Source organism: Zonotrichia albicollis, chromosome 14 (genome assembly GCF_047830755.1).
Source record: "Zonotrichia albicollis isolate bZonAlb1 chromosome 14, bZonAlb1.hap1, whole genome shotgun sequence".
NCBI lineage: Eukaryota > Metazoa > Chordata > Aves > Passeriformes > Passerellidae > Zonotrichia > Zonotrichia albicollis.
The window spans coordinates 19703528-19724998 of record NC_133832.1 but is presented as its reverse complement, the minus strand read 5'-3'; the positions used below and the strand labels follow the sequence as shown (position 1 = coordinate 19724998).

At 47.3% G+C, this 21471-nt stretch overlaps 1 long non-coding RNA gene across 5 annotated transcripts in view; it reads right to left on the bottom strand.

Moving 5' to 3' along the window:
• Positions 1–21471, bottom strand: part of LOC106629784 (uncharacterized) — a 316151-nt gene that overhangs the window by 45374 nt on the left and 249306 nt on the right. The window contains exon 1 of one of the 5 annotated variants that reach the window (XR_012582615.1): positions 5973–6305. The exons of the other annotated variants lie outside the window; for them this stretch is intronic. This is a non-coding gene — a long non-coding RNA (uncharacterized LOC106629784). Of the gene's footprint in view, positions 1–5972; positions 6306–21471 lie in introns of those variants that run through there. 5 annotated transcript variants of the gene reach the window in all.

Here is a 21471-nt window from a genome sequence, read left to right as displayed (position 1 = left end):
AGGAAAGCTGTGTCCCAGAGAGCTCACCCTGAGCTTTGTGATGGATTGCTTATTCCTATTCCTCCCAAACGTTATCTCTGAGCGGGTGTTTTCTGTAATTTATGTCATGTCCCATCTCCTGCCTTGGTTGGCGTCTGTATTTGGGGATGCAGCTGCAAACATAAAGCTGGGTTGCAGGGGCCAGCAGGCATCCTCAGGTGAGCCCTGAGCTCTGCAGGCTCTGGGGAGTGACACCAAATTCAGAGCAGAAGAACTGAAGGTTTTTAAACATGCCATGTAAGCTCGTGAGGGAAAGACCACAGGAAAAAATAATAAAAAAAAAAATAAATAAAGGGGAGACAGCAAGGTCCTTAACGGGGAGGCTGGCATTGATTTGGGAAACTCAGACACACTTGATGGGATCATTTCACTTGGTTTTCTGCAGGAAAAGCCCAAAGCTGAGACCCAAGGCTGTAAACAGAGCAGATTGCTGGGCTTGCAGCACTGAGCCTCCGGAGCAGGATCAGAGGCACTCACCCTCCAACACACACAGCTCCTCCAACAACTAAAGACGTAATGAATGCCCTCACAGCCTATTAGCAGCCTTGATTTTCTGAACAGGAGAACCTCGGGGCCCAGCCCTGAAAGGTCAGGGAGTTTTTTCAGCTCAAACTAGACCTAATCAAGCTTTTCCCAATAGTGAGTGCAGGAAAATACTGATTTGTAAGGGAAAAATTTAAAGAAAGAACATAATTCTCCCATTGTTTAGAGTGTCTGAGCAGAGTTGCAAATGATATGGGACTCTGAAGAGGAAAATGAGGAAAATGTTGAAATTTGGTCTGGAAAAAGACAGAGGGACTTGCTTCTGCAAGAGAGGGGACAGTGATGGAGCCAAACCCACCAAGCTGTGCTTCAGTGAGGGAGCAAAGTTTGAAAAAATCCTGAATGGGGTCCTCTATTCCCAGTGGCCATAGAGGTTCTTTGTCAGTCAAACCTGCTGTCCCCTCACTTTTGTTATCCTTAGCAAATTTCTGTGTTAATTTTGAAGAAACAACCTTTGCTTTGTTACAGAGGGAGTTTCTTTTCTTTTTCTTTGACTGCAGATGAAGTCTCACACCCAAACTGTCCTCTCACACACAGCACTTTCTCAAGAACACAGAACACCTTTTCAGACACCTCCTGAACTGTCACTGGTGATATTACCCACAGCTTTTGTTAATGATAGGGAATTAAGTTGGGTTCACAGTACCAAAAAGGACAAAAAGAAAGTTTGATAGTCTATGGAAGAAAATACATTAAGTGACAAAACCGAGTTTACCACAGATATTTGACCTTCTCTCCCCTTTTTTTCAGTATTCCACAACATCCCACAAGGACTATTAGCTACAAAAGAAAAGCATTTGCTAATGACACAGCTTAAAAGCAAAATCAAAACGCTCAGCTGTCTGCCTCAAAGATGCCCTCCTACAGTTCATTTATGGGTGTTCAAAGTGAAGGGTTTTAGAAATGGAAAGAATAACTGACACTTTTTCTATCCATAATGCATTCCTCCCTAGGCACATCCACAGCCTGTATAGTCTGTGGTATTTAAAAAAATACCCTGAGATACAAACCCAGGGACTTCCATAGAAAATCACTTTCTGAGGCTAATGCAGTTTTATCAGTGCCAAGGATCCTGAGCTGTCTCCTGGACTGTGACCTCTGCTTCACTTTTATTAATCCGTGTGCTGGCCAGCCCTGCTTATCAGGGGTTTGGTGTTTGAGGTGAAGTTCTTTCTCAGGCTCCTTCCACTGCACCATTTGTCTTCACACTCAGATTCTCTTTTCTCTCAGCTGCTGCTCTGACATCTTTGCTTGACTCCCTGTTCTTCCATCCCCCCCCCAGGCTATGGCTGCCTGCTTATTTATGCTGTCGGCTTAATTTCTTGATTGATATTCTCACATTCCCCTTGCTACTTACTTATTTACACCCTCTGCTTGTTTCCAAGCCCTGCTCCTTTAAGGCCTCGGTGCTATTTTATTTATGGGGAAGAATCACTGTTTTCCACAGCATGTTCTTTATGCTGCTGCCACGACCTTCCAGAGCACCAGTTAATCATCCCAGATATTGCCACGCTCCAAGTGCCCTGCTCCTCAATCCTCTGAGCCTCTCTGCTGCCATTCCATTCCTGGGGACACCTGGCCAGATGAAGCCGTGCATCTTTTTTTACTCTATTCATTATTTAGCACCTAAACAGCCCTACATTCTCTAGGTAAGTGGGAGGGGAGGTATTCATGCTACGTTACTCATGACCTGGGATTCTGGTTTGCCTTCTCCAGGGTAAAACAGCAGCAGCTCCCCCAGCCAAGGGGTTTCCCCTGGGTAAAACAAACTGGCAAAGAACAAAGCACTGCAGGAGTTGTGGGGTGGGCTGGTGGCAAAGAGACAACATCCTGTGGGGAGAGAGGGAAAAGCTGCTCTCATCTGTAAAGCAAATATTGTGGGAGTCTGCGAGCACAGGGGGTGAAATGCTGGCTCAGGAAAGGCAGCAGAGCTGCTTCAGCAGTGCCACAGCTCCGCTGGGCTTTGGCTGCTGCAGGATGGATTGGGGTGTGAGGATCAGGGCAAGGTCTCAAAGGACTCTCTGGGGTGGAAGAAAGGGTGAGAGAAAGGGAGAGTTACCCTGGCCAGCAACTCAGAGAGTGTCACCTTGACTGAGGAGCCAGAAATCATCCACCCCAAGTGCTCCTTCCAGCCCTGCCAGAACATTTCCATGGCTCCAGCCAAAGGTTTGTCATGAGAAAGGCTGCACTGAGGTTTCCTGGTACATAACAAAATGTTCTGTGGGCTTCTGCTGATGAATGCTGCTGACTCCTGTTAAAGTGCTGACCTTGCACTCCCAACCAGCACAGAGGGGACAGAGAGCTCAGGACCATCCTGCTGCTGCTGGGCCACGTCCCTGGGAGCAATACTGGGGCAGCAGAGCTGGGAAGGAGGACACAGGTGAGGAGAACAAAGTGCAATGTGACTGCTCAGGCGAATCCCCAAAGGCAGCACATGGATTCTTTCTCAGAACTGTCAGGCCCAGCACTCCCAGAGCCATGCCTGAGTGATATCTGGCCCTGGTTGTAGCTCTCCTCAATGCCTGCAGACACAGTCTGGGCCCCAATGTGATATTTATAAAGTATAAATGGAGTGCTTTGGGATGGACACGCTGAGCTCAGGGAGGGGAGCCTGCTTGCCCTTTTCAGATGTAGAATATGGGATGCTCTAATAACCCAAGATGCAGTTAGTTGGTAAAACAGGATCATTTGTGCCCCTATTTAACTGCCTTGCCTAATTTGTTGGCTGCTGTGAAGCTGGAGTGTTTGTTTTGCTCTGGGGTGCAGAGCACAGTCCAGCCCGTCCTGTGTTTGTGTGTGCAGCAGGGGAAGGAGCAGAAGCTTTTCATTTAACAAGTGGCAAAGTGATGCCACAGGGGGAAAAATAGATGCAGCTGTGCCTGCAGCATTACTTAATCCTTCTCCTTCCATTTCCTTCCATGCAGATTGAGCCCCAGCCAGCAGAGAAATCGCTGCTGGTGCTTATACAGAGTATAATGCCCTTGCCCAGCCTGGAGCTGGGAGATATGGGTTTGGCTTTCTGCACAGTGCCTTCTGCTTGAAAGGGTCACAGAGCTGTCCTCAGTGCCTGCCCCAGGACTGTGCCTCAGGGCTGCCCACTGCGGAGAGGAGCTGGGATGGGAGCAAAGTGCAGGCAGCAGGGCAGCCCTGGGGCAGCAGCAGCAGTGACAGCTCTGCCCTGGCTGCCCTGCACATCCCCAGGGCCCAGCAGGGATCTCAGGGAAACCTCACAACTCTGTCCCCTCCTGTGCCATCACAGAGCTCTGTGCCACCCTGCTCTGTGCCACCATAGTGAGCTCTGTGCCATCGTGCCATCACAGCTCTGTGCCACCCTGCTCTGTGCCACCACAGTGAGCTCTGTGCCACCACAACAAGCTCTGTGCCACCCTGCTCTGTGCCACCACAGCAAGCTCTCTGCCACCTTGCTCTGTGCCACCACAGAAAGCTCTGTGCCATCACAGCTCTGTGCCACCCTACTCTGTGCCACCACAGTGAGCTCTGTGCCACCCTGCTCTGTGCCACCACAGAAAGCTCTGTGCCATCACAGCTCTGTGCCACCCTGCTCTGTGCCACCACAGTGAGCTCTGTGCCACCACAGCAAGCTCTGTGCCACCCTGCTCTGTGCCACCACAGTGAGTTCTGTGCCACCACAGCAAGCTCTGTGCCACCACAGCAAGCTCTGTGCCACCCTGCTCTATGCCACCATAGTGAGCTCTGTGCCATCGTGCCATCACAGCTCTGTGCCACCCTGCTCTGTGCCACCACAGTGAGCTCTGTGCCACCACAGCAAGCTCTGTGCCACCCTGCTCTGTGCCACCACAGCAAGCTCTGTGCCACCCTGCTCTGTGCCACCACAGTGAGCTCTGTGCCACCCTGCTCTGAGCCATCACAGAGCTCTGTGCCACCCTGCTCTGCCTCCAGCCCCACTGCTGGGTGCTGCTGCTGGGGAAATGCAGGGCTGCCTGGAAAGTCTTTCCTGGGTGCCACCCTGCTCCTGCAGACAGGCATTTAATCACCAAGGCATCGGCACAACAAAAAGCCATAAATACCCGGTTTTAATTCCCAGTTCTATAAAGGCACATCCAAATATAAATCACAATGGGAACTTCAAAGAGAACCAAATTGCCTGATCCGGTGAATCGGATCCAAAGCAGCCTACCCTCAAAACACAGCCCACAGGACATCAATTAATACAGAAGCAGAAGGGAAGGTTGATGCCAGATTTAAATAGGTGTATTTCAAACGACAATCTGGTCCAAAGCATCTTGAGCTATATTCCTGAATTACGTGATGCATGGTGGGTGGTAGGGAGTGTCCCGCCCAACTGGGAGATTGTCCCTGCTGTTCTGGCTGCCTCAAACCTCAGAGCACTGACATTTCTGTGCCCTGGTTTTACTGGTTTACCCATGCCCTCATCCTCTCACACAGAACACAAAACTTCGTCCTTCCACTCTTTGATGTAAAACAAAAATGATGAAAATTGACAGAAAAATTCAACTATCAGGAGTCTGCCAGAACATGCAAAAAGAAGAGAAACAGAGATTAATGGATGCCAGCACCATGTATCCACTTTATGTCCTTTTGGAGAGGGACAGTGGAGACACCATGGCTGTGGGTGCCCTTGGATCCCTGGCAGTGCCCAAGGCCAGCTTGGTTGGGGCTTGGAGATAGTGGAAGGTGGGACAGTGGAAGGTGTCCCTGCCCATGGCAAAGGATTTGGAATGAGATAATCCTCAATATCCTTTCCAACCCAGACCATCCTGAAGCTCTGAAATTTACTCAGGGAAGGGCTGTGTGAGCTCCTCAGAGCAGCAGCACTGGTTCCCACCTCACCTTTAATTCCTGCAGCAATGCCTTCTGCCACTGGAGCTCCCAGAGGAGCCTCCCTGGGCATGACTAACATGCTGCACTGCTCCTCAGCCCATCATCTGGCCCTGCATGTTTGCAAAGCAGCCAGGATGTGACAAGGACAGAGCTGGGAGCAGCCCAGGTCTGGGCACGACACGTCCTGCTCATCCAAGGAGACATCTCCTAAACTCCCTGCTGTCTCCCCTAAGGGGAGAGCACGTTGTACAGCACAGAGACCTTCCAGAGAGCCTGCAGGCTGCTCAGGCACACACACACACACACACTGAGCACCTGGCACATTCCTGGCAGCCACAGCCTGGCTTTGGTCCTGGCTTAAGTGAGGATGAACATGTGGGCGTACGGGCAACGCGTTCCCGAGACGCAAACGAGCCAGAAAGGAAACCCTGGCCTGAAAAGAAAACAAGCAGTTGGTTTAGTCAGATGCTTATTAAAAGCTTGTGCATTACCTCTTGACCATGCTATTTTTAAGATCTCACCCTCCAAAGCACTGGCACCTTCTCAAAGGTAATGAATGTTCATACCTGAGAGCAGAGCTGGACAAAGGGAGCGCTCGGCGACTCTCACAATAAAACTCACACAGAGGATGGAGGAATTAGAAAAGCAAAGCCTCAGGCTTGGATGATCAGAAAATCCTGAAGGAGTTCAGATGCTTTTCTGAACCTGCTCTGCCTAGAAATCACAAAGGATTTGCTTCTCTCATGTGAATCACAATACTGTTCTGGTTTCAGCTGGAAACTACGCCATATTTCAGCAGATTTCTCTGCTTTCAGCCTAAAAGCAAAAATTGCAAGAGCACAATAAACATTCTGTTAAGTCTGACCAAACTTCTAGCCTCAGAAAAAATACTTATCCTTGCTTTATTAGACCCAATTTGGATCACCCATCTGTTGTCTGAGGGAGTTTGAAAGCTCATGGGTGGAATAAAAAACCCTTTCCATCTCCTTAACTATTCCACTGGCATTTGCTTACGAGTTTGCTGCCAACCAAGAAGTGTCTGAAGGGGACAGCACCTGAAGCTTTTTGGAACTGGCTTAGTTCAAGCTCTACCTAACAAGCAAGTGACAAGTGTATTGTGTATTGTCACGGGCATCTTCCCTCATAAAGCAGGAAAGGCATGTATAGATCTGGAGTTATTTCCCCCACTCCTCTTTATTACTTTTCCTTTGTTCTCTTGCTTATCTATTCCTTTTTAATGCAGAAGATAATACAATTCCTATTCTCCTGGCTTGTGATGTTCAATGCATTTTGACATGTGATGCTGGTTGATGAAATTGGAGGAGAAAAGCTGCATGATGATTTAAAGTGTTATTTTCATGATTGTGCCACTCTTGAGTATGGCACAAAGGCAAACATGACACATGAGTCTCCCAAAGAAAATAATCAGGATGACAGAACGTTAAATTAAAAATTAGACTGTCCTGGTTAAAGCAGGATGTCTGGACATCTAACCTTATAGGATTATATCTAACATCCTTTTACCAGCGACAGTTAATGCTTGAAGGGATTTTATTCTCATGTAATCCCTGCATTGCTTTCAAATCTGCTTGTTTGGGGAAGATATAATTAAAACTTATTATTCCTCCTTTCTCTGCCAACCAACTGTCAGAGAGCAGGAACAGAGAAAACAAGATTTCTTTACCAGAGAAAACCCTTGTTATTTTAGAACTAAACCCTTCTATTTCTACTTAATTTAAAACCAAAGGATCAGCACAGCCTTTTCCACTGGCAAAATGTAGTGGACATGTATCAAATTTTCTTTAAGGAAAAATAAAATAAAATAAAATGCTGACAAATCGTTGGAGAAATAGAGTTTCAGGAACAATCTATTTCTCATCCTCCTTCTCCTTGTTCTGCATCTTTGCATGTACCAGCTGGCTTTTGCATATGATGCAGTAAAATGACTAGACAATTACATTTTTCCATAGCATTCTACCTGTCTTGCCTATTTAGTGGAAAGGAATAAAATATCCCTTTATATAGGGTACACACATCACTGGATAAAAGAGAAACCCCCATGAAATTTGGGAGGAACTCTCCAACGTACACACAGCACACATGAACAGCATTGTGCTGTTTAGATCCCTGAAGGAGTTTCAGAGATTTGACAACCTTAAACCCGGGGATTCAGGACTTTTTCATTGCTGATACACTCTCTCATGTCAGTTCAGGTTGATCTTAGCAGCACAAATCCAGGATATGAAGGATGGCATCTCTGCCGGCTTCAGAGGGGACAGAGAAACCTGCAAGGAAAGCCTTACACACCACCTGGCCAGAAGAAATTAAAGCTTTTTATGTTTGAGGCATTTAAATAAACTTACAGCGGCAAAACTCAGTGTGGAGCAAAGAGCTGGGAAATCCCTGGTGTCTATTAGCTGCATTAGAGGAAACACTTTCATTTTTCCTCTCCGCAGAGAAACATCTCGGTAGTGAAGCAAACCAATTTCTGCTCTCTTGCAGTGCCCTCCTGACAGCCTGGCCTGCTGCTCTGCCTCTGGCTGCCCCTGCAGGAGCAGAGTGAGCCCTGGGCTCTGCTCCTGCGTGGGCACAGCAGGGCACAAACTCTGTGCCAGCCCCTGCGCGGGCACAGCGGGGCACAAACTCTGTGCCCGCCCTGCTCTGGCCCTCCCGTGCCACCTCTGCTGAAGGCTCTACAGATGATGGGGCTCTGCAGGGCTGTGCCATCTCCCCCTTGCCAGGCCTGGCACTGCTCAGAGCCTTCCTGGTCACTCACAGCTCTGCTCTCAGAGTGGTGTTGGTGTTGGCCATCCCTTGGGTGGGCACCATGTGAGGAACCCCTGCCCACAGCCCATCCCCAGCACCCCTGTGCTCCTCACAACTGCCTGAAAAAGGCCAACAGGACCTTTCTGGAAGGAAATAAGCCCCCAGTGCTGAGACATCCCCAGGATGGGCAGTGCCATCCCACTGTGCCCAGCAGGATCCCAGCCAGGGCAGCTCTGACCCCAGTCTGGTCCCTGCAGCCTGCCTGCAATTACAGCTTGGCACATGCCAAAGGACAAGGCAGTCAATTACTCTTGTGAGGAGAAAGCCACAGTGGCAAACCATCCTATTAACTGTGGTGCTCTACTTGAGAGCCAGAGGGATTCAATAAATGAAGGAGGGCAGTGTGAGGGCACTGCTGGGCTCTCAGGGCAGCACCAGCAGCTCCCACAGGGGCTGGGAGCTGTGGGGGCTGCAGGTATCACTGAGGGTACCTGAGAGCTGTGGGGGCTGCAGGTATCACTGAGGGTACCTGAGAGCTGTGGGGGATGCAGGTATCACTGAGGGTACCTGAGAGCTGTGGGGGATGCAGGTATCACTGAGGGTACCTGAGAGCTGTGGGGGCTGCAGGTATCACTGAGGGTACCTGAGAGCTGTGGGGGATGCAGGTGTCACTGAGGGTACGAGAGCTGTGGGGGCTGCAGGTATCACTGAGGGTACCTGAGAGCTGTGGGGGCTGCAGGTATCACTGAGGGTACCTGAGAGCTGTGGGGGATGCAGGTGTCACTGAGGGTACCTGAGAGCTGTGGGGGCTGCAGGTATCACTGAGGGTACCTGAGAGCTGTGGGGGATGCAGGTATCACTGAGGGTACCTGAGAGCTGTGAGGGGATGCAGGTATCACTGAGGGTACCTGACAGGTGAAAAGGGGCTGCAGGTACCTCCAGTGCTCCCTGGCAGGTGAGAGGAGCTCAGTGTCAGTGCCACATCCATCACCCAGCAGGTTCTGCACTCAAACACCCAAACCTGAGCTCCAGGCAATGAGGGCAGGGCAGAGGCAGGGCCAGGGAAGCAAGGCTCCTGGTTTTCCTCAGATGTGGTTTTCTGAACAGCAGAAAGAATCAGAATCCTCAGAGCAGTGCTCCCTGCAGGAGTGTGGGTGTGATTATCTCATGGTGTGGATCACTCAGCTCAGCCCTGTGATAATTGATGGGGCTGCACTCATTTAATGCCAGCTCGGATCTGATGCATAAACATCCAGCATTCCCTTCAGCAATCAGAATTAAACAGGACCCTGGGCTTTTGGAAAGCTGGGACTGAATTCACTGACTACATCATTAAAAAAAAAAAAAAAAAGAATGCTATTGATTATGTAAATAAAGAAATCCCAAATAAGTAAACTTCCTAACAACTGTTCTTTCAAAAAACAAAAACAAGTAGGTTTTATTTACCTGGGAGATCCTCTAACTAGCAATTCTCAGTCACCCAGAGGTGGCTGATTGAAATATTGATCAAGGTCTATTTCCTGCATTGTGCTCCTGTGGCAGCTTTGCTGCAGCTCGTTTTTACAAGCTAAAGGAATGCATTGTTTGGGAAAAAATGCAGTAACTAGACCCAGTCTTTAAGCCGTTTAAAGCTGAATTAAATTCAGCCTGACTTTTACAATTCAGTAAACTTCAGTTTAGACTAAATTCAGTCAGACTTTTCTAACTCTGTAGCAGACATGAGAAATACAGGTCTTGGTCTTGAGGTGGAGAGTTTCTATTTATAAAGAGTGAGAAGAGGTGGGTAAAGGATGAGAAGAGCTGGATGAAGGATGGGAAAAGCTGGATGAAGGAGAAGCATTTGGAGAGCATCTGAGGCACATGGTGGCATCCTCAGGGTGCTCCTGTGCAGAGCCAGGAGCTGGGGCTGGTGATTCTCATGTGTTCCCTCCAGCTCAGGGACTCTGAGATTCCTCAGCCTCAATGTGTTAAATAGCTGGCCCAGAGATTAATGCACAGCTCAGTCTCAGCTATTTATACTGCTGGTGCAGAACTTGGCTACAGGCCTGGGTATGACACATCTCACTCTTCTGCTCCTTCCTGTTTCTTGTTCTTCCCTCTCAGATCCCAAAATTCAATCCTGTGCTCGAGCACACCCTTATGCAGAACAGATCATGAATCACAAAATTCCTTTTGACCACTCAGCTTTGGGCTGAATAAGGAGCTTAGCAGCAAACCAAACTTTCTGATGTCTTTAAGGAAAATTCAATCTTCTGGGCACAGCCCAGAACATGAGTGATGAGAGCCAGAAGCAGCTGGCAAAAGTGCTGCAGAGCTTCCTGGTGCACACAGCCTCTTCCTGAGAGCAGCAGCTTTCAAAAAGTCTAGGCAAGCCTTCAATAATCCAGAAAATTCATACTTCTCCTAAGCCATGGAATAGGTACTGACTGTAACAGCTAACAACTGAAAAAAAAGTTCCTTTCGCCCAAATAAAAGCTCTTTGGATGGGGGACTATGAAAAGTAATCAATTTTTATTGGTTTGTGACAATAAAAATAAGCAGAATTTGGATAGATATTGTATCCACTCACAATTTTTCTATCAGTGGGCAGCAATGAATTTAAGTTGCCACTGAGACAGGGCCAGATTCCACCAGCCAAGGTCAGGGGTGTTAAATAAGAGATTTGTATCAGGGCAGAACCTGCCCTGTGGTCTGGATTTGAACCGGGTGATCTCTTCAGAAAATCCCAGCACCTTTCTGGAGCCCCTGTTAACCTATCAGTGTTGTGGTACTGATTTCTCCAGTACTGATTTCTTGTTGCATCCCTTCACCCTCCGAGTCACTGGGAGGGCACCTTTGTGTCACTCCTATTTTTCTGTTATTTTATCTACCTTTAAGCAGCAGATACATATCAACTCTGCTGGAATCCTCCTCATACAAGGACATGTGAATCTTTTTATTGCAGAGCATTTGAATACCTTACTTTGCTATAGCCATTCATTTCAGATACTTTGGCATGGCAGTTCCCAATTGGATTTAGTTGTTAGCAAAAAACTGTGTTATCTTCCCAAAAATGCAAATATATGATTTCATTCCTATCTGTTGATCCAGATTCTAACCTAACCTATGATTAAGGCAATGTGAGCATCTTTTAGCAGCAATGTGTTTTTTTCCAAAATGCAGGAAATTAAGTTAAAAGCAGAGCTGCTGAAGTAAGCAAGGAAATGTCCCATGGCAGCAACAGTGATCAGGGAGGGGGAAGATCTTGATAATGAAAATACCAGAGGAGCTCAAGGAAGCAGCTGAATGCAGAGACTGGAATTTGGGCAGCAGAGCCAGGTTAGTGGTGTTACCCTGGAGAAACAAGTGCTCAGCCCTGGGTTTTACCCTCATGGTGCTCAATGCCCTGCAAGGATGGCTTTGGCTCAGGGTCACTCTGAGGGAGGAGAAAAGGACAGCACCCTGAGAAGCACTGCCAGCTTTCTCTGCAACCCTCAGATATTTCCACTCAGGCATAGTCCAAATATCCAAATAGGATATCCAAATATCCAAATAGGATCAAAATATGTAGCCCAAAATACAGCTTGAGGTCTTCAAAACACTCAATCAGCAATATTTAACACAAAGCAGAACAGCAGAGCGTGCTACGTTTGGGTTTGTCACTGCCATAGGGTTCAAATAATTACCTGAATACAACACTCATTATACACTCAATTAAAACTTTGTAAGCTACAAAAGCTTAGAAACACAAACCTATCCCGGTCTACGTGGAGCAAAATGAAACCCAGGTAACTAAACACCATAAGACTCAGTGGGAACACCGACATATGTAGGCAAGGTGTTTTAATTAGACAATGCAGGAGAGACACGCACAATCTGCTCCCTCCTGAACAGCCAGCTGTAGGCTCAGAACATGCTACACCTAGAGAGAGCAGCCCTGCCAGCCTCTGAGGCTCTCAGGAAAGCATTCCAGCCACCAGCCCCTGGAAAATGATGCTTTTCTGAGCTTCCAAAGCAGCGCAGCCTCTCCAGCACTCACCCTGAATTGCTCTTGCAGGCAGCCAGTCAATTACTGCAGCGTCTCTGCTACCTGCTTTTATTCCAAGTATCAGCAAACAGTCAGATATTTTGACATCAGCAGCTGGAAGAGCTTCATTACTTTGCAGACCTAAACCTACAGCTTAATTAGTAGCATAAACATCTATAAAGGAACTAAAGGTAAGGGACAGCTCGTTTGGCTGAGCTCTCAGTGAATGACTGCCTGCATTTGTGTGCACTGATCTCTCTGATCTCAGAGCTTGGCCTTTTCCTCCCTGTTCCTCTCAAGCTCAGAGCAGGGTGGTGCTGAGCCAGGTGAGAAGATTGGGGTGCCTTATCTGCAAAAACACACTTTCCCACTGCCACCATGAGATGCACACCAGCCATTGGAAATTTTGCTGACTTGAGTTTTGTGAGGAAGCGCTCAGAGGTAAGGGGCAGTGCCAACAGGAGTCTGAGAAAATTCAAATGAGAGCACAGATGAGCAGCTGGCTGGAGGAAGGGAGATTTGCAGCTCTGCTGGAGGATCTGCACCCTGGCAAAGAATTACCAGGTTGGTGGGGAAAGAACATCTTGCAACACATCCCAGAACTGGGTGACACCAGCATTTGGTGGCTTTACCAACTGAAAGTCGCATTTCTTTCTAAAATGGGTGGAAGTCAATAAATTCCTATGGATAGGAATGGTTAATTGATTTTGCTGCCACCTGTGAGCCCAAGTAAGCTGTGAATATAATATTACTTGCTGGCTTCTTCACACTGCTGTGAATATTTCACACAAGAGAACTCCAGACAAATTATTCTAGTCCTGTGTCTTTTTATTGCTGCTAATAGCTTGTTTCAACAAAGAGTCAGACATTCCAAAATTGATGGGAAGAATATTGACATTGGCTTAATAAATCCTTCCAACCAGAAAGAGTTGAACAAAGGGAAATAGGTTACAGTTTTCCTTGTGGACCTGTTCCGTAATTAAGGAGCTCCGGGCAGAATTTTAAGACCAAGAATTCCAAAACATGTGTCAGTTTGTAATTCCTCTGATCATTTCCTCCCTCTGTGTGCCCCTCTACCATCTAAATGCCTTTTAAAGTCTGCCCCTTGAACGCTTCTTTCCTTGGCAATTTGTGCAGATCCTTTTTGATATGCAGGGAGCTTAGATATACCTCACACTGTTGGGCTGCAGCAATAAAGCTTTAACTAAGATGAAACCAGAAAATCTGGAAAACCACAGGGTCAGGGTTGCCTGAGCAGCTTGTTCGAAGATTGGTGGTGTGCAGAGTTAAGGTTTTAATACAGCCAGCATTAAATGTCTCAGGCATTCAGAGCAGAAACGAGTTGGCCTTGAATTCAGCCCATCAGGGCACTTTAGCACCACTTGACTGCCAGGGCCAGGCTGATTTTTGGAATGATTGCTGATATCAGCTGCATAATGAGCTCATGTGTGAACATCCCAGGCAACCTTGATGAGCACTTGAGTGACAAAGTGGCAGAGACAGAGGAGAGGTGCCAGGGCAGAGGGGATAGAGGTGACTCCCATGCTGTGACCTGTGGCTCCAGCTCACCCAGCTGCCCAGGGAGACAGAAAACAGCACTTTGTGAGGAGGACAGGAGACAGAAAACAACACTTTGTGAGGAGGACAGGAGACAGAAAACAACACTTTGTGAGGAGGGAGTTTCACCAGGGCAGGAGCATCCAGGGGAGAACAGAGCAACACGGTGGGAGAGGGATAAATTATCCTTAAACTCCATGTGGGCACTTGACAGTGAATCCTGGGGTATAAAGGATTAAAAATCCTTACAGCTTCCACATCTTGTAGATAGAGCTCTGGCTGATAAGGTCTATAAGAAGACCTTTAAAAATATACCTTTGCAAGCAGGTTTCTTTCTATCCAAGGAATTAATGTAAAAGTCACTTTTCTGAGCACCTCCTCCTCTGCCAGCCATCCTGCCCTCTGAAGGACGATCCCATGTTCAGGCAAAGTGGGATTTACAAAAATCTTAACAAGCACAAAGGATTTTTTCTAAGCCCTCCTCTGCTACAGCTGCAGAGTTTTGCATGTCACATTCTGCCGTTATTCTCTCTTCTCCACGATCTCTTTTATCTCCCCCTTGCTCAGCTCTGTACCTGTCCCTCTCGGAGCCCTGCTTGGCCATTGCTCAGCTGCAGGGACAGAGCTCACTGATCCCTCTCCATCACCGTGCACCAAGCTTGGGGCAGTTTGGGGGAGATCACAGCTTCTCTCCCCTGCCTTGCTGTCCACCTGGAATGCCACATCCAAAAGGGATAATGGAGATATTTGGGAGGAGAGCCGGAGCCCTCCCACGCAGCTCATGGATGCTGTCTCCCATGGAAGGAGTAACCACGTTTTTCCTCCATCCCTGGATGGACCTGTCATCGCCGCAGCAAATAAACAGCGGGGATAGGTGTGAAAACTGGCTTTGGGCTGAGCTGAAAATAATTCCTGAGCTGCAGGAGCAGCAGTGCTTGGAGCTGGCTGCTGAGGAAAACGGGGCTCTGGCATGGGAGAGGGGAGCAAGGAGGGACCCTGGTGCCCGCACAAAAGGTCTGAGGATTTGCTCCGCTCATTTTCACCTCTCGGTGCAAATTTCCTCTCCCTGGTTTATAGAAAACACAGGTTTACTCCAAACGGCTGTTTGTTCAAGAACAGAGTTCTTTGAAGTTCTGGCAAAAGGTCCCTGTGAAAACGGCTGAAAATTGCAGTGCCACTGCTTTAGAAAAGGGCTTTTCATAAGCAAATATCAAATTACCATGCTATCTTCATAGCAGGCATTGTTCAGTCAATACAGAGTGCCGATAATTGACACTAAAGCCAGACATTCAAATTCCAGAAGGTGAAAAACATTCCTCCGTACCGGCCCTTTGATTCCACATGCAGCTGAACTCTGCCTACAGAGAACTTCTATTTAAAACCAGCAACAAAATAGCCTGTTCTTTCCTTTGTACTTTTCCCTGCTTTGTGTTAGGGACTTGTACCGACTTTGTGGAGTCACTGCGGTTACTTGTAAATGATGTATGAAAAGAACAATTCCTGTCCTTTCCATGCACCAGGAGAATACTGGCAGCTCTCAGCAAGCCCAAGTTTGCTGCTTGTTTGTATTAAATTCGAACCCACCAAGCTCCTGAATTTAAAGATAATTCTCATCCACACAATTAGCTCTACTGCCACTGCAAAGGAGACGGGTTTTAGGAGAGCCTTTAGCCCTTGATTTGCCCTCAGCCCACCTTCAGATTTAAAGACTTTGTTTTGAAAGGGCAGTTTTGGACATTTAGAGGGTAAAGCTTGAGGTGGGGTTGCCAAAGACCTGGGTGTGGTTGTGTCTGACACCACAGGTAAGAATTCCCCAAAAGACTGAGCCTACAATCAGAACAGCCATTGGTGCAGTTGCCAAAACCAGAAAAAGACCCCATGACAGAGATCATGAGAAAAACAGCTGTTTTCCCTCTTCACCTCCCTTAGTCCAGTGGAAATCCAAGCTATTTTGTGTAGGTACTCGATTTTCACAGTAATGAAAGACTCCAGTGTGTAACTACAAGAGTCCCTAACTGGGGAAAGCACAGGAATGGGTATGATGGACACAACCCCTGTTGTGCAGGAGCAGTGCAGAGCCCCTGTCTGCCTGGGTCTTGTATAAATGCTGGAGTTTTGTACAAATGTACACAGAACTCAGCACAGGGAGTGGCCTGCTCTCAGCTCCAGGTGAAAGCACAGCTCTGCTGTCACAGCTCTGCTGGCTCCAAAGCCTCAGAATTGCATCTTTTCTCCCTGCCACGCTGTTTGATTAGGGGAAAAGTCACCACAGCTCTGCTCTCTGCACTCCAGCATCTTTAACACATTGCCAGCCAGCTGACAAACCCACTCTAAAACATCAAACACTTCACCTCCCCAAAGCTGCATGAGAAGGGGAATGCAGATTTTATTTTGCTCCCTCTCAGTGCTCAATAAGCAGCCTATTCTTCCAGGGAGGACAGGGACTGTGCCCTGCCTTAGCTGCCTTCCCTAACATGCTGTTCCACTACACAGGCATGTAAATAAATTACCTCATTTTTCCCACGGGAACAACACACTGACATTTAATTCTAACTAATGCTTTAGGGGGTAAAAGATGGGAAGAGCTGGGTCAGGAAGAAGTATTCTCCTGCTGTTTGGAGTGAGAAGCAAGGGAGAGACAGATGGCAGCTTTCCCTTCCTTCTGAAGCAATAGTGTCTTAAAGCTCTTGGATGCTGTATTCTTAAATCTATAAAGAGGTTTGAAAGTGGCTCAGTGTGTGTGAGAGAGGCTGGCAAGGCTGTACTTGTTTATGGGGAGCATTCCTGCTCTGGATAGGGTCATAAAAGAAAAGGCAAGAAATGTCTGGGGTGTCTGGGCTGCGGGTTTGCAGTGCTCTGTGCCGACCAGGTACATTCAGATTTCAGTTCAGCAGCTGGATATTAGGAAAGGGAAAAAAAAATCTCTAGCCAAACAATTCATCTTTTAAAATATCACCCCTGCAAATGCTCCTCCATTATTGCTTTTGATCTCACATCACCTTCCCCTCTGCCTCCCTCGGGGCTTTGGAAAGAAAGCTGAAAGAGCTTCAGCAGCCAGTGATCCCTCACCTCTGCCTGGCTGCTCCACTCCTGCCAGCCTTGCTGCAAAGGGATGGCTGGGCAGGCTTGGAAGTCAGACACAAAGGAGGGAATCCATCCCTGAAACGCTGCTCACTCTCATCTGCTCACTGTTCCCCAGAGCAGTGATCATTGCTGCAGCAGCCTGCGCAGCACAGAACCATTTCTGAGAGACGTTTGAGGTTCTGTTCCAAGGTGAGCCCGGCTCTGTCCTGTGGGCTCTGTGATGTCTGTCCACAGAATCCCCAGCCGGGCTCCTGACCCAGCCACGGGCACAGAGAGTGAGAGCAGAGAGCAGGGGATGATTAAAGGTGCTTGGCAGGAACTCTTTGCACCTCTCTGAGCACTCCCTGCATCATTCACTCCTTCAGAAGTTGGAGCTTGGATCTCATCAAAGCCTCCAGTCACTGAGAGCCTCTGCCAATTCTTGCTTGCTCCAAGTAGCTACTGTGGTCTAGGCACAAGTAAAAGGGAAATTAACACCTTAATTAGCTCTGCTGATGCTCTCAGGTGCTTCCTGTGCCCCCTGAGGGCTCTGAAGCTGCTCCAAACCACCCCGAGGCCACAGGGGTGCTCTGCCACCCTCACCCCTCCTGTCCTACACGTGCTGGGGCAGCTCAGAAATCGGATCTGACTCTTCTTCAGGAGAGAAGAGTATTGCAGAGTCACATCCAGCCCCACACTGCCCAACACAGCCCACAGAATCACAGAATCACACAATAATGAGGTTGGGAGAGACCTCCAAGATCACTGAGTCCAACCCATGCCCTAACACCTCACCCAGACCATAGCACCCAGTGCCATGTCCAGTCTATTTATAAACACACCCAGAGATGGTGATTCTGCCACCTCCCTGGGAAGAGCATTCCAGTACTTTGTTATTCGTTCTGTGAAAAATTTCTTAGTAATATCCAGCCCCAAGGTTTTATAGTGAGAAAAGGAAAAGACAGCTTTAATTCACTTCTACTGTCCATGGACTTGGAGCTGCATTGGTGTCTCTCCAGCATCCCTCAGACACATCAGATTAATTCAAATCACGGAAATAAGAAGGTCAGGGAGCAGATCTTGCCTGCTAACTGAGGAACAATTGCAATAGTTTGTTTTTGTCTGGGGCTGCCAGATCTCAAAGACTTTCCCTTGCAGGGATCTTTGTAGCAGTAAGTGGAACTGAGGTGCTTCACAATGCACCTGATTGCCTCCATACAGAATTGTTTGGTGCAGTGAGACCTGGCTCTGCAGGGCTCCTCGTGAAGGAAGACACTCAGAAAACAAGATGTGCTGAGGGAAGATGAAGAAATGACTTTCTGTTTGCAAGAGTGATGCTGTCTTGCTGGGCAAACATCTTGCTGTTTGAGTTGGTATGCTCGTGTTTACTTAAAGCTGACATGGTTGATCTCTGTGCCAATCACACACAAATATGTACATCAAACTCTATTTGCATAAAGCAACTTTGCAGTTAATTAAGAAATACAGAAAGATTTAATCTGGATTTATGCTGCCAATTTAGCTGAAATGCAGGGTTATGTTTTTCTGTTCTTCACCAGTTCTTGAGCAAGGAATCCCATATTTCAAACTTGTGTCTGGCTTCAGCCATTCACATGCACAATCACTACGGACTTGTAATTACACCAGAGGCACGATGCCAGCCTTCCTAGATGACATTTGGATTTTTTGCCAAGTCATTAACCTTACATCCAATTCATTTTCAATCTACTCTACCTCCTGAAGGCTTAGAATATTTGTTTGCTCGATCAGTTCTTGTAAATCAAAGATCCATCTGAGATTTGGTCGTAGTTTTGCCACTGGAATTTATCTCAGCCCTGAGCACAAGCTCTGCCCTGTACAGATCAGGAGTTCCAGAGAGAGGCTTTACCTTCCTCTGCCTTTAAGAGAACAGAATCACACATGGTCTGTGAGAGGGTTTGCTACAGGTAGCTCATGCAAGGCATAAACTTCCTTCAGATGTTTGTAAAGTATCATGCATAAAACACTAAAGGAAGTTCCACTCTCTGCATTCTGGAGAGGGCTGGAACATTGGACGTTATGTATGAAATATTTAAGGAATAGAGGTTTGATGTGTTATTTTCCTCGTCTGTGTGCCTGCAAGTGGAGAGCTGGATGGGATTCCCAGAGAGTCTCTTTTATAGATTCTGCTGACAGCTCTACAGATCCAGTTCTTTTCAAGCCCCGCTGATTCACTATCTAAGGAAAACACAGAACAAAACAGGTACACGTCCAAACTTTACAAAGGAAAATAAAAGAAACTTTTTCACAGAGAAGTTTGTTTTAAACCATTTCATTTTTATGTGGCTTCATTAACTCTGGGTGCCCTGAAGCACTAGATGCATGCAGAAAACAAAACCCAGGGACTTCGCCCTCATACAAATCGTGTTCCCTGTCCCAGCATTAGGTTTGCATGTCTTTGAGACAATAATGATGGATAAAGCAATACAGAAAGCCTAATAAAAAAAAATCTATCCTCCATTCCTTTCATTTGAACCCCTACATCTCTGATGCCAGTCAGCATCTAGAAAGTATTTTGAGATCCAGGCATTAAGTTTCCAAAAGTTTCACCTCCTGTATTATTACCAGCCTATCAGATGTTAGGGGAAGAGGCAGAGAGGCATGGGGAACAATCAATAACAACACAAATCTTCCACCTTTAGATCTTCTAAATTGATGGCCTCAATCATGGGTTAAGGTGTGTGCTGGCATTTGTTGGAAAGGAAAAGGGAAAGGGAAAGGGAAAGGGAAAGGGAAAGGAAAAGGAAAAGGAAAAGGAAAAGGAAAAGGAAAAGGAAAAGGAAAAGGAAAAGGAAAAGGAAAAGGAAAAGGAAAAGGAAAAGGAAAAGGAAATACTGCCTCTCTTCTCAGATTTCTCTGCCATTCTGCAGCATTAGTCCCAGTTTGCAGCCCTGATGGAGATGCCCTGATGCACAAGTGATTCACACACCAACACCTCTGTGAGGGCCTGAGCTGGGCAATACATCTGAAATCTTTCTGGAGCTCATTCACAACAGGGCAGACTGTTTTGCTGCATGTAGCTGCTCCTGCCCACACAGCTCTGAATAAAACCATGGAAAAATTGGAAAAGTTCCCCTTTTTGCCAGCACTTTGCTGTCCCCTCTGCAGAGCTCACTGTGAGCTGGCACCACAGCACTGGGCCTCTGCCAGCATCAGTTTTTAAAAAGCTTTACCTGAATCACTGATGCTTGTCACAGCAATCCTGTAAACTTTGGTTTAGAGCATTACTCAGGTTTTACATGTTAGGACAACTGCTGCATAATATTGTTTTCTGTGCTGAGGCTTTTGCAGGAGCTGGAGTCGTGAATATGTTCTGCATCTCAGCTGAGGCAGTAAAGGAACCAGCCAAGGAACCATGTGGGGAGTGACAGGAACAGAAACACAGAGTTTTCTGAGCAGGGTTTGCAGTTCAGCTGTTCCTGGTCACCGTTTAACTCCTGTTTGCAAACACCTGCTCACACCGAGCCCTTCACACAATCCCAAATGTTCCCATGAGCAGAGTATCCAAAGGCAGCTTGTTTCACAGGTGGGTTTCACCTGTGCCCAGCTCATCCATCCCCAACCCATGTGTGCAGACAGCTCCATCCCTCCCATGCCGCCCCATCCATCAGTGGGGCCACGCTGGGCCCAGCAGCTGCAACCTGGCCCCATATGGCTGAGCTGCCCGGCCACACTGCCCTGATAATGAGCTCAGCACAAGATTAATGAGCCCAGAGCACAAATCAGCCGTGCAAATGGCTCTGGGATTACTGAGCAGGGGACACCAGCGCAGCCTCCCACACTCACAGGGCTGTGGGAAAGGCCCAGCAGGGCAGCACACCACGCAGGGAGTGCTGACAGGTCTGAGCAGGACACTCAGATCAGGGAAAAAAATGGGAATTTTCACTGTGAAAATTGGTGAAAAAAAAGTCTGCCAAAAATGCTATTTTAGTAAGATTATAGCCACCCATGAGTTCAGATTGAATTTGATAAAAGGCAGCCCTGAGCTCATATAGAATTTGATAAAACTGTTTTGGCTTCAAATAGGGATCAATTTTTTATATTTGAAAAATATTTAATTGCAAAAGATTTATTTTTTTAATATTAAATATTTAACTATATCATGCAAAATATTGAATCATATTATTTTTAAGGGAAAAGGTATGGCTTTTTTATTTTTCAGTGAGACGTCTACTTGTGCTTTAAGCACCTTGGTTTGCAATCATAATAGGATGTGTTTATAATTCTCGAAATAAAATGAAATATTTAATTTTGGACCAAATTGCTCAAATTTGGTTCCTCAGCCATAATAATGAGAACGCATAGCTCGATATAAGTATACATGGCTGTATGCATGCTTTCCTTTCAGCTGGTTAGGCCAACCAAGTGGAAAAACCCTTTTGACAGCCCTACACAAATATTTCTATCAAAGTGCAGCGCCTTTCCCTCACACCCAGAGCATGCAAAGAGCTGATTTGTTTCTGTGGGCTGTGCAGATGCCCAGGCTGGCAGTGCAGCCCAGCCCTGGTGAGCTGAGCGGGTCTGAAGGCTGCGCAGCGCCCTGGGGGCACGGGCAGGTTTGGAGCCTCTGTGGCCCTGCAGATCCCGGGGGCACGGGCAGGTTTGGAGCCTCTGTGCCCCTGCAGGCCCTGGGG